Genomic DNA, 11,632 nt, shown 5'->3' with positions numbered 1-11,632 from the left:
CTCCCTTATTTTGTTGAGAACCCCAGGTTCCTCCCTGCCTCCCATAAGCCTCCTGAGCAGCCCCAGCTGCCTTCCCTCAGGCCCAGGCAGGGGTACCCTTAACCTGGCCCCACTTTCAGATACCAGAACCTTCTGCCTACACCCTCTTTCCATCAAAACCAAAATACTGGAAAGAGTCTCATTTTCACTATCTCTACTTCTCCACCTCCCACCACTCTTTCAGAAACACAGGTTCATGGGATTTGGAGGGAATATGTGGGCAATGTGCCCAAAATAGTGCCTGGCACTGAAATGGGGATGAACCACTCTGACAGACTCCAGCCCACTGCCCTGCACCCTGAAGGCTACTGCCAAGGGTTCACTACCTTGTAAGTTCTCCCTCTGTACTTAAGCATTTGCTCAAAGATGCCCCCAAAACCTTGGGGGAGAACTTCCCTCCATGCCCTGGCCCTCCTCCGTCCTAAGCACCCTCCAGCTAGTGGTTTACACTCCCAGCCCCACCTTCTGGCCCTCTGGGTGGCTTCCTGCCTTTTTCTGGTGGGACTGGGATTTGAACTCCAGGCTTCACACTTGCTACTCCTCCAGTCCATTTTGCTCTGGTTATTTTGGAGATGAGGGCTCATGAACTATTTGCCTGGGCTAGCTTCAAACCTCCATCTTCCCAGTCTCCACCTCCCAAGTAGCCACCGGGTGCCTGACTGGCCTCCTGTCTTAATGAGGTGGTTTGCCTCATCAGCTTCAATGGGAGGTGTCCCTTTCTGCATTCCAGTGCTCCTGCAGGTCTGCTTCCTCACACAAATCCCAACCCTACCCTCCTTTTGCTCCTCAGCCCACGGTGGCCTGCCACCTGGGTCACCAAATCACGGACTCCTTGCTGTTAGCCTTGAAGGCATGCTTCTGTCTAATCTCACCTGGCTTCTCCTGGAGCCCTATTCCCTTGATCCAATGACAACTGGAGTAGGGGTGGGCGGTTCCTGCTCCCAGGCCATCTCCTGGCTGCTTTCTTCCTACAATCTACTGCTCTCCCCATACGGACACACTCTGACCTACTTAATATCTTCTGAGGCTGCTATTGTCTTTATTTTATTTTATTTTTTAATTTTAATTTATTTGGTGAGACTGGGGTTTGACCTTAGGGCTTCATGCTTTGTAAAGCAAGCATTCTACTGCTTGAGCCATACCTCCAGTCCGTGCTATTGTCTTCTAACAAACTCTGATTCACTTATTTGTTGCTTAGCATCTGTCTTTCCCTGCCAGAAGGTGGGCTCCCTGTGGAGGCGTGTCTTGGCCTGTCTGGTTCTGCTTTGTCCAAGCCCGCCCCCACCTCCTGGCCCCACACAGAATGGCTCTGCTTGTCTGCTGGGTGGATGAGTCAAAGCTTAAAACTTCATCCACAAGTTCACACCCAACATTCTCTTCAGCTCAGAACCTCTCTCCAGCATCTGCATATGACAGGAACTCTGGAATGCTAGGTTGACTGGAAAGCTGTCTGGATATGGTATATTTTTTGTGAGTAGGTTTTCTATTGCTTCTAGTTATGTAATATCTAAAAGTAAGTTCAGATCCTATTTCACCTTGAGTCTAATTTTTCTAGAAATAAGAATATTTCTTTGTGTGATAATCAGCTTAGGTTGGGTCTTTTCTGTCAAAGGATTTAATCAGTAACCATGTTACAAATGTTAGTCTCACTCACTAGCTTCCCATACTTGCGCTTCATGGACTCTGCTTAATGTGATAAAAGTTTCTGTTAAGAATAAAGGGTTGTTATTCTGAAACAGACAAAATTCTGGTAGATGCCCTGGTTCTGGAATGGATAACCTAAAACAGTTATTGCTTCCCTAAGCTTTTAAATTTCTTTGTCTTCAAAGCCCTCTCCCGATGTCCTCTTTCCAATTAGCAACCATGTAGACTGTAAACCCAAAACCTGTCCAATACAGGAGAGGGGCAGCATCACATTAGAGATAAACCCCAGCAGACTCCCCGCTGGGTGTGCTTGCTTTGTGGTACATCATTCTACAGAAGTAAATTTTGCCTTGCCTGTTGACTTCTGAGTTGTGTCATCTCTGTCTCCTAACACCCCAATATCTTAAAGCTATTTCTAACACTTTGGATTTGACTTTTCAGTTTTTTGCTGCTTTTGCTTTTTTTTTGGCAGCACTGGAGTTTGAACTCAGGACCTCACGATTACTAGGCAGGCGCTTTTACTGTTTGAGCCACTCCAGTTTTTGCTTTTTTGAGACAGGGTCTCACTATGTTGCCTAGACTGACCTTGAACTTGCCATCCTCCTGCCTCAGCTTCTTGAGTGCTGAGTGTACCACCTGTGCATGCAGCCTTTCATTTTTGATCATCTGTTTTCTATTTCACTTTATTAAGTTTATTCTCTCTACATTTTTTGGTTTTGTTATGATTCCTTTTCTAAATTAATTGAGCTGGATACTTATCACATTAGTTTTTAGTGTTTCTCTTTTCCCCTTCTTAAAATTATTTCTCCATAAGCATTTGAGGCTATAAATTTCCAAATACCACTTGCGTTATTATGTCCTTTATGTGTTGAAAAACAGTATTTTTTAATTTCATTTTGTTCTGACTTTTTAACATCAATTGTATGTTTTGGTTTGGGAATTAATAAAGAGTTATGCTTAAGTTTTCAAACATGTACTCGTTTTTTTGTGGACTAACTCTTCATTACTGATATCTTATTGCATTATGGTCAGAAAAGAAGTTCTGAACAACATTGATATTTGTAAAGACTGGGTTTTTTTTGTGTTTGTTTTGGGTGGGGGGTTTTTTGTTCTTTTTTTTTTTTTTTTTGAGGTACTGGGGTTTGAACTCAGGGCCTTCACTTTGACCCATTCTGCCAGCCCTTTTTTGTGATGGGATTTTTCAAGATAGGGTCTCACAAACTATTTGCTCAGGCTGGCTTTGAACTGTGATCCTCCTGATCTCTGCCTCCTGAGTAACTAGGATTGTAGGGGTGCCTGGCAACTTTGTATCTTTTAACATCCCATTTTTGTGAAGATTTTCTGTCTGTTCAATAGAAATTGTTAGATGCCGGTACATATATCTTTGTATCTAACAACTCATATATTTGATATGTACATATAAATTCATATATACATACACAAAATCTCTATTACATCAATCTTGTTAATTATGTCCAAATATTCTATCGCTTTCTAATATTTTGTCTGCTTGGTTTACAAATTACTGAGATTGTATATCTTTTCTTCTTTTTTTTTTTCTTTAGCAGAACGGGGTTTGAACTCAGGGCCTCACACTTGGTAGGCAGGCAGTCTTACTGCTTGTACCACTCCACCAACCAAAGAGAAAGAGTATTAAAGTCTCTACTGTAGAGGACTGGGTTCAGTGACTTAATAAACCTATAATCCCAGCTACTCAGGAGGCAGAGATAGTAGGATAGAGGTTCAAGGCCAGCCAGAGCAAAAGTTTGCAAAACATCCCAATCAATAAGCTGGGCATAGTGGTGCACACCTATGAGGTAGGAGGATCACAGTCCAAGGCCAGTTCCCTGAATGAAAAACATAAGACCCTACCTGAAAAACAACTAAAAGTAAGAAAGGGCTGGGGGTGTAGCTCAAATGATGGATTACATAATGAGACCATGTCTCAAAAAAAGAAAAACAACAACAACAAAACAATCTGGCCATTTAAACTGTAATAATATGTTTATTGTGATTAATGACACATTTTAACTGGTTTTTACCTCTATTTTGTGCTTGTCTATTTGTCCTTTTTTCCCCGTGCATCTTTTCTCCCTTTCTGCCTTCCACTGAATTAATCAGTGTACTTTATTCTCCTTTCCCTCATCTTTTATTGGTTTGAAGTTACGTATTCCCTTTTTATAATTTTTATAATTACATTTAAATTTTCAGCATGCATAATTAAAACCTAAAACTAATTAGCATCTCTTTTTCCCCTGTAATAAAAAGAATTTAGAATGCTTTAGTTCCAGTCATTCCTCTCATTCTGTAGGGTTTTGTTTATGTTGTCTTTACCTCTAAATTAGCCATTCTTTTTTGGTGTCAGGAGGGACAGTATGGAATCTGAACTCAGGGTCTCATGCTTGGTAGGCAGGTGCTCTACAATTTGAGCCATGCTTTCAGCCCTACATTAGCCATTCTTATTATTGCTCTCATTGCCAGACAATTTAGAGTTCATCATGTTAAGTTTCTTTACTCACTATTCTTTCTTATTTCTTTCTCTCTGGTGCCAATTTTCATCTTCCTGAAAGCACAGCCCTTAAAAATGTTCTCAGTGAATGTCTAGTAGTAGCAAAAACCTTTCTGTCTTTCTTTGAAATGTCTTATTTCACCCTTATTTATCCCTTTGTTTTGTTTTGTTTTGTTTTGAGACAGGGTCTCACTATATAGCCCAAGCTAACCTCAAACATTCTATGTAGCCCACAGCTGGACTCAAACTTGTACTCCTCCTGCCTCTACCTCCCAAGTGCTGGGATTATAGGCATGTACAACCATGCCTGGCTTTTCATCCTTATTCTTGAATGATAAGTGATCCAGCTTAGAATTCTAAATTGATAATTATGTTCCTTTCAGTTCTTTGAAGCTGTGTTTCTGTGTGCTGTGTTCTAGGTGATGTTCACAATTCTGACTGTCATGCCACTAATTCTCTCTTTGACTGTGCCTAATCTGCTATTAATCCTGTCCATGAAATTTCTGATTTCAGTGACCATATTTCCATATTTAGTACATTCATAAATCAGCTTGCTCTTTTTTATGTGTACTTTTTGGGGTATTTTTAAATTTTAATTTAATTTTTTTAATTTACTTTTTGTTGTTGTACTGGGGGTTGAATTTGGGGCCCAGTGCTTGCTAGGCAGGTGCTCTACCACTTGAGCCATCCCAGCCTTGTTTTTGTTTTCAATTAATGCAATTTTAAATATCTTCTTTTGGCTTTAACCTTTTTTTTTTTTTTCAAGGTACTGGGGTTTGAACTCAGGGCCTTCACCTTGAGCCACTCCACCAGCCCTTTTTTGTGAAGTGTTTTTCAAGATGGGGGTCTCTTGAACTATTTTGCCTGGGCTGGCCTTGAACCACGATCCTCCTGATCTCTGCCTCCTGAGTAGCTAGGATCACAGGCACAAGCCACCAGTGCTCAGCTTTGGTTTTAATCTTTTTAAATGTATTTATTTAAAAAATTTTAGTCAGTAGTTTCATCATGTGAGCTTTTGGGCAATGGTAGTCCATGGCTTCTCCAAACTCTTACTGGTGGTACATTGTTTGAGTGAGGGTTATCAATTCACATCAGATCTAGATTGTGTGGGATCCTGAATAACGAAGATTGTTCCTTCAGGAGAGTACCATTTGTTCAGGACTACTTTTATGTGGCTGTGAGGAAAACAAAGGATAATATAATTCACACCCTAAAATTTGTAGGGACAGACAATGGTTACAATTTCACAGGGAAAATATTTCCCTGGTTGATCATGACAAAGCTTTATGAAAACTGCTTAAATTAAACAGAAATATGCAGTAGCAGTTTCGAAAATAGGTAACTCGGTAAGAATTTTGAGTACTTACATGCCATTCTAAGTGTATTACAGGTATTAACTCATTCAGTCATGGAGCAAGCCTCTGTTATTGTCCTCAATTAATAAACAAGATTAAGTCACTTAACCTCCTCAAGGTTATGCATGGCTAGTCAACAAAAATGTCAGTAGAAGCTGGTGTAGGTCTATAATCCCAGCACTCAGAAGGCTGAGGCAGGAGGATAGCAAGTGTGAGTTTCAGGCCAGCCTGGATTACATACTTATGTAGTAACACCCCGGGGTGGGGTCGTGGGAAGAGAGAGATGCATGAGACTCCTGTCCTGGGATTCCTGTCTAACAGACAAGAGACTTTTCCACATATAGGCAAAATGTGAACTGGTTATCAAGTTTGCAGCCTAAGAAAGCTACCCAGAGAAATACAGACATAGGAGACAGGAACAGTTCTGAAAGGTCCTGAAATCCAACAGCACTTCTGCTTTTCTCTCACTTTTGTTTCAAGAACCAATACAATTCCCTACCTCTTGGCTGAAGATGTACATCATAGAGAGGTGCCGGTCTGGGCTTGAAACAAGTGCATTGATTAGCATGCATCTCAGTTTAGCCATCAAGCACCCAGGTAGCCTAGGAAATCTTTTTAGCCTTCCTGTGTCTCTATACCTGCTCAGTTAAGTTGGGGACAATAATAGGAATTGTTTTATTTCCTAATTCGTTCTGACTCTCTGCCTTCAGAGAGTCACAATCAGCTCTCAGCCTCCTGGGCTGTCATGTGGGCTAAATGAAGTAAGTGGACACGAAATGCTTAGCACATGCAAGGTACATAGTAAACACTGAATGTTATTATCACAAATCTGGTTCAGATTTGTCATATCAACCAAGCAAGTGTGCTCTAGTGAACACTCTTCACATATGATAGCAAGACAGCAGTATAGAGGCATGGCTGGCTGATCTTCACTGCATATTCTTAGAGCATTAGATTTATAATACTATCTTCACATTGAAATGTGAAATTAATCGTGAGAAATATCTGTCTAGTTAATTTCACGTTTGGGATTCTAGTTACCTTTTTGTTCAAGACTGGTGTGTTTTAGTTCAATGGCAGAGCACTTGCCTAGCCTCTGTGAGACACTGGGTCCATCCCCAGCACCAAAAGAAGAAAAAAAAAAGTGAAAAAATCTTGTGTTTTGCCCACATTTACCATATCTCCTTCCCAAGGCCTCTGACAATTTATGATCTATGTATGCATTTTTATGACTGTAATAAGAAACAGAACTGCTGGCACCCACGGCCCATGCCTGTGGTCCTAAATACTTTGGAGGCAGAGATTGGAAGAATGATGACTATTTGCCGAGGTTGGGCAAATAGTTCTCAAGGCCCTGTCTCAATAGAGAAAGCTGGGGACAGTGGTTCATGCCTGTCATCCCAGCTATGCAGGAAATCATAAATAGCAGGATCGCCATCCAGGCCTGCCCAAGCATAAAGCGAGACCCTATCTCAAAAAATACACAAAAAGTGATTGAGTGGGAGTCCCTGAGTTCAAACCCCAGTACTGCCATGGCCACCAAAAAAAGGAGGGGGACCTGACAATGTGGACCAGTGGTAGAGTGCCTATCTAACATGTACAAAGTGGCTAAGGCCTGAATTCAGCCCCCAACACTACCAAACATATACACATGCACACATACACCCCCCCCATAACATTTACCACTTTAACCATTTTTTTGTGGGGTTGGAGTTTGAACTCAGGGATTTGTGCTCACAAAGTAGGTATTCTATATTGAACCACACCTCCAGTCTTCCACTTTAACCATTTCTAAGTTTACAGTAGAGTAGGGATAAAAAAGAACCGCAAACATTTTTTAAATAATAAATCAATCCCTGTGTGAGAAGATAGAGATATGGACTGTAAATGGAACTTAGAGGGATTTCTGGAAGACAGATGCAGATGGGATCAGAGGTAGAGATGCCAACAAAAGCTAGAGTCAGCCCTATAACTTGAATGGCAGTCTTATTGCTGAAGGAGCAAAAGAAAACAAAATAAGCAACAACAAAAAGATAATAAGAGTTTGTGGCCAGCCTTGGGCAACTTTGTGAGATCTTATGTCAGATGAAAGAAAGAAGAGAGAAAGAGAGAAAGGAGGGAGGGAGGGAAGAAGAAGAGGAAGGAGGAGAGGAAGGAAGGAGGAGGGAGGGAGAGAGAGAAAGAAGAAAGAAATGAAAGAAAGAAAGAAAAAGAAAGAAGAAAAATAGTGCATTTTGCTTATCAATTCATCTGTCGATATGCATGTTTGGATTATTCCCAGTTAGAAACAACTATGAATCAAATTGCTGTGCATGTTTTGTGTGAATTTATAATCTCATTTCTCTTGATAAATATTTAGAAAGGCTAAGCATTGGGGTGGATGCATTTCAATTCAAGAAACTGAAAGCAGTTTTCTAGAATGGTAGCACATTTCCTACCATTGTCAGACTTTTAACTTCTGTCATTTTAGTGGCTGTGTGGTGCTATTCCCATAGCTTTAAATTTACATTTCTTTGATGAATAACAAAATTGATCTTCTTTTCATGTGTTTATTGACCATCAAGAATCTTGTTTTGTGAAGTTTCTGTTCTAGTCTATTGTTCCTTTCTTAAAAAATGGACTCAGGCAGGCGGGGCTCTGGTAGTTCATGCCTGTAATTGCGCCTAACTACTCAGAAGGCAGAGGTCAGGAGGATCATGGTTGCAAGCCAGCCCAAGCAAATAGTTCAAGAGACCCTATCTTGAAAAAGCCCATCATGAAAAAGGGCTGGTAGAGTGGCCAGGAGTTCAAGCCCCGCTACCAAAAAAAATGGGCCCAGCAATTGGGAAGCTGAAGGACTGAGAGTTCCAGGGCAGACTCTTATCAAGAAAAAAACCCAAAAAGGTAGTTGGGGCCGTGGCTTACACCTGTAATCCTAGCTATTTCAGAAGCAAAGATCAGGAGGATCACGGTTCAAAGCCATCCTGGGCAAACAGTTCTCGAGACTTTCATTGTTAATATTCTTTGGGTCCTATCTAAGACACCTACCTACCATGTGATCACAAAACTTTTCCCTATGTTTCGTAGTTTTAGCTTTTGTTCCCCTAAACCCATGATACTGTCATTGAACTCAGGGCTTTGATTGTGCTTGGCAAATGTTTACCACTGAAATATTCCCCTAGCAGTTTTACCTGTTCATTTAGGGCCATGATTAACTTAATTTCTGGTTTGGGTGTCAAAAATGTTGATGTTCATGGTTTCCCTCTGGGATATCCAATTGTTACAAAATCTTTTTTTTTTTTTTTTGGTGGTACTGGGCTTGAACTCAGGGCCTACACCTTGAGCCACTCCACCAGCCTTTTTTTTGTTTTGTTTTTGTTTTTTAATGGGTTTTCTTTGAGATAGTATCTCTCAAACTATTTGCTTGGGCTGTCTTTGAACCTCAATCCTCTGCCTCCTGAATAGCTAGGATTACAGGTATGAGCCACCGGCACCCGGCCAGAATCATTTAAAATCTTTAAAAAGCTGAGCGCCAGTGGCTGCACACATCTGTAATCCCAGTACTTGGGAGACTGAGGCAGGATTGTGAGTTTGAGGCCAGCCTGGGTTACATATGGAGATTGTCTCAAAAAATGTATTATGGTGAAATATGCATAACATTTTAAAGTGTCTACTTTGTGATATTAAGTTCACACATATGTGTTCAACCCTCAGCACTGTCCACGTCCAGAACTTTTTCATCATGTCATACAAAAACTTTACCCATTAAATAATCACTCCCTGTTCTCTGTCCTCAGCCCCTGGTAACACTGTTCCACTTTTGCCTCCAGGTATTTTCTAGGTGCCTCTCAGCACCATTTTTGGAAAGACTTTCCTTTCACATTCAATAGCCTTTGCACCTTTGTGGAAAATCAGTCGACCACATATGTGTGATCTATTTCTGGATTCTCTATTTCTTTTCCATTGACCTATATTTATATACCTTCTTCAATACCACCATTTAATTTCTGAAACTTTGTAGTAAGTTTTGAAATCAAATAGTGTAAGTCCAACAACTTTGTTCTTTTTAAATTTTGTTGGTTATTCTAAGTCATTTTCATTTCTATATACATTTTAGAATAAGTTTGTCAGTTTCTACCCACCAAAAAATCTTTCTAAGAATTTGATTGGTACTGCATTAAGTCCATAAAAGTATTTACAAGAATGTACATTTTAACAATATTTTAATCTCCAATATGAACATGGTATGCTTTATGGTTTATTTGGTCTTCTTCAATCTATTTCAGCAAGGCAGAGCTCTTACACATGTTTGCTAAATTTATTCCTTTGATTTGGTCCATTTTATGTACTGCAAGTGAATTTTAAATTTTATTTAATGTTTATTTCATTTTTCTAATTGTAGCATAGAAAGATACGACCAATTTTTATATATAAACGTAGTCTCTGACTTTTTAAAATTTGCTGAGTTCTAATAGCTTTTTTAAAGGTAGATTTTGGCTACTTTGTTCTTTTTTGATGGGTTTTACCAGACTGGCATCAAACAATCCTCCTTCCTCAGCCTCCTAAATAGCAACAACTACAGGACTGCACCACCATGCCCTGGCTACTTTTAAGACCATGTTATCTTTAATGTTTATTTGGTTTCAAGATGATGCTTATAGGTGTCATTTTGGTTTTATTGATTTTTTTTCTGCTCTGGGATTTGAACCCAGGACCTCATATTTGCTAGGCAGGCACTCTACTATTTGAGCCACATCTCCAACCCTTTTTTCTCTGGTTACTTTTGAGATAGGGTCTCAGTTTTTATCCAGGCTGCCTGGATCTTAGTCCTTCTTCCTGCTGTAGCTAAGATGACAGGGTGCATGCCACCACACCCAGCTTTGTCTGTTGAGATGTGATCTTGCTAATTTTTTCACCTGAACTGGCCTAGAACTGAGATCCTCCCGGTCTCAGCCTCTCGAATAGCCAGGATGACAGGTACAAAACATTGCAACCAGCTATTGGTTGAGATGGGATCTCTTGAACTTTTTATCTGAGCTGGCCTCAAAACTCAATCCTCCCCATTTCAGCCTCCCTGAGTAGCTAGGTTTATAGGAGTGAGCCACAGTACCTAGCTAGTTTTATTGATTTTATTTGCAATTTGTTGATTCCAGAATCTGAAGATTTATGTCTTTCATGAAATCTGGAAATTTTCTGCAATTATCTTTTTGAATATTGTATCTTCTATTAAAAATGCTAGACTTAGAGCCTGTAGCCCTAGTTGCTTGAGAGGGTAAGTTGCTTGAGCCCAGGAGATTAAGTCCAACCTGGGCAATGTAGGAAGACCCTGTATTCAAAAAAAAGAGGAAAGAAAGAAAGGAAGAAAGAAAGAAGGAGGGAAGAAAGGAAGGGAGAGAGGGAGGAAGAAAGGAATGGGGGGAGGGTGGGAGGGAGGAAAGAAAGAAAAAAAAGAAAAAATTGTTAGGCTGGGCATGTAGCTCAGTGGTAGAGCACTTGCCTAGCATGTGCCAGGCCCTGGGTTCCATCCCAGCAACACACACACACACACACACACACACACACACACACACACACACACATTAATCTTGAACATCTTATGTGAAGTGAAATAAGTCAGATATAAAAGGACAAATATAGGCTGCATTTATGTGAGATATCTAGAATAGACAAATTCATAGAGATGAAGAAGAATGAAAGTTAGTGGGAGATGGGGCTGGGACAGAAAGGTAGTTGTGCTCAATGGGTACAAAGTTTCTGTCTGCAATGATGACAAGGTTTTGGAAATGGACAGTGATGATAGTCCCATATCACTGTGAATATACTTAATGAAATTTTTAAAAGATTTAAAGGGTTTTATTTGTTTACTTTTTGGTTTGTTGGTGGTACTGGGGTTCAAACTCAGGGGTATGAACTTTCTAGGTAGCACTCTACCATTTGAGCCATGCCCCCACCTAAAGTTTTTTAAATACATTAGACTTTCTCATTCTAACTTCTGTAAAATGTTTGGCCTCCTAATCTGTTTATCTTATATTCTGTATAATTTCTTCAGAACCATTTTCTAGTTTAGTAATTTGTTTTGTTGTTGTTGTTGTGTTTTACTTTTATT

This window comes from Castor canadensis, chromosome 8, assembly GCF_047511655.1.
Source record: "Castor canadensis chromosome 8, mCasCan1.hap1v2, whole genome shotgun sequence".
Classification (NCBI taxonomy): domain Eukaryota; kingdom Metazoa; phylum Chordata; class Mammalia; order Rodentia; family Castoridae; genus Castor; species Castor canadensis.
The sequence above is the reverse complement of the archived record's forward strand: the minus strand, read 5'-3'. Positions refer to the sequence as shown.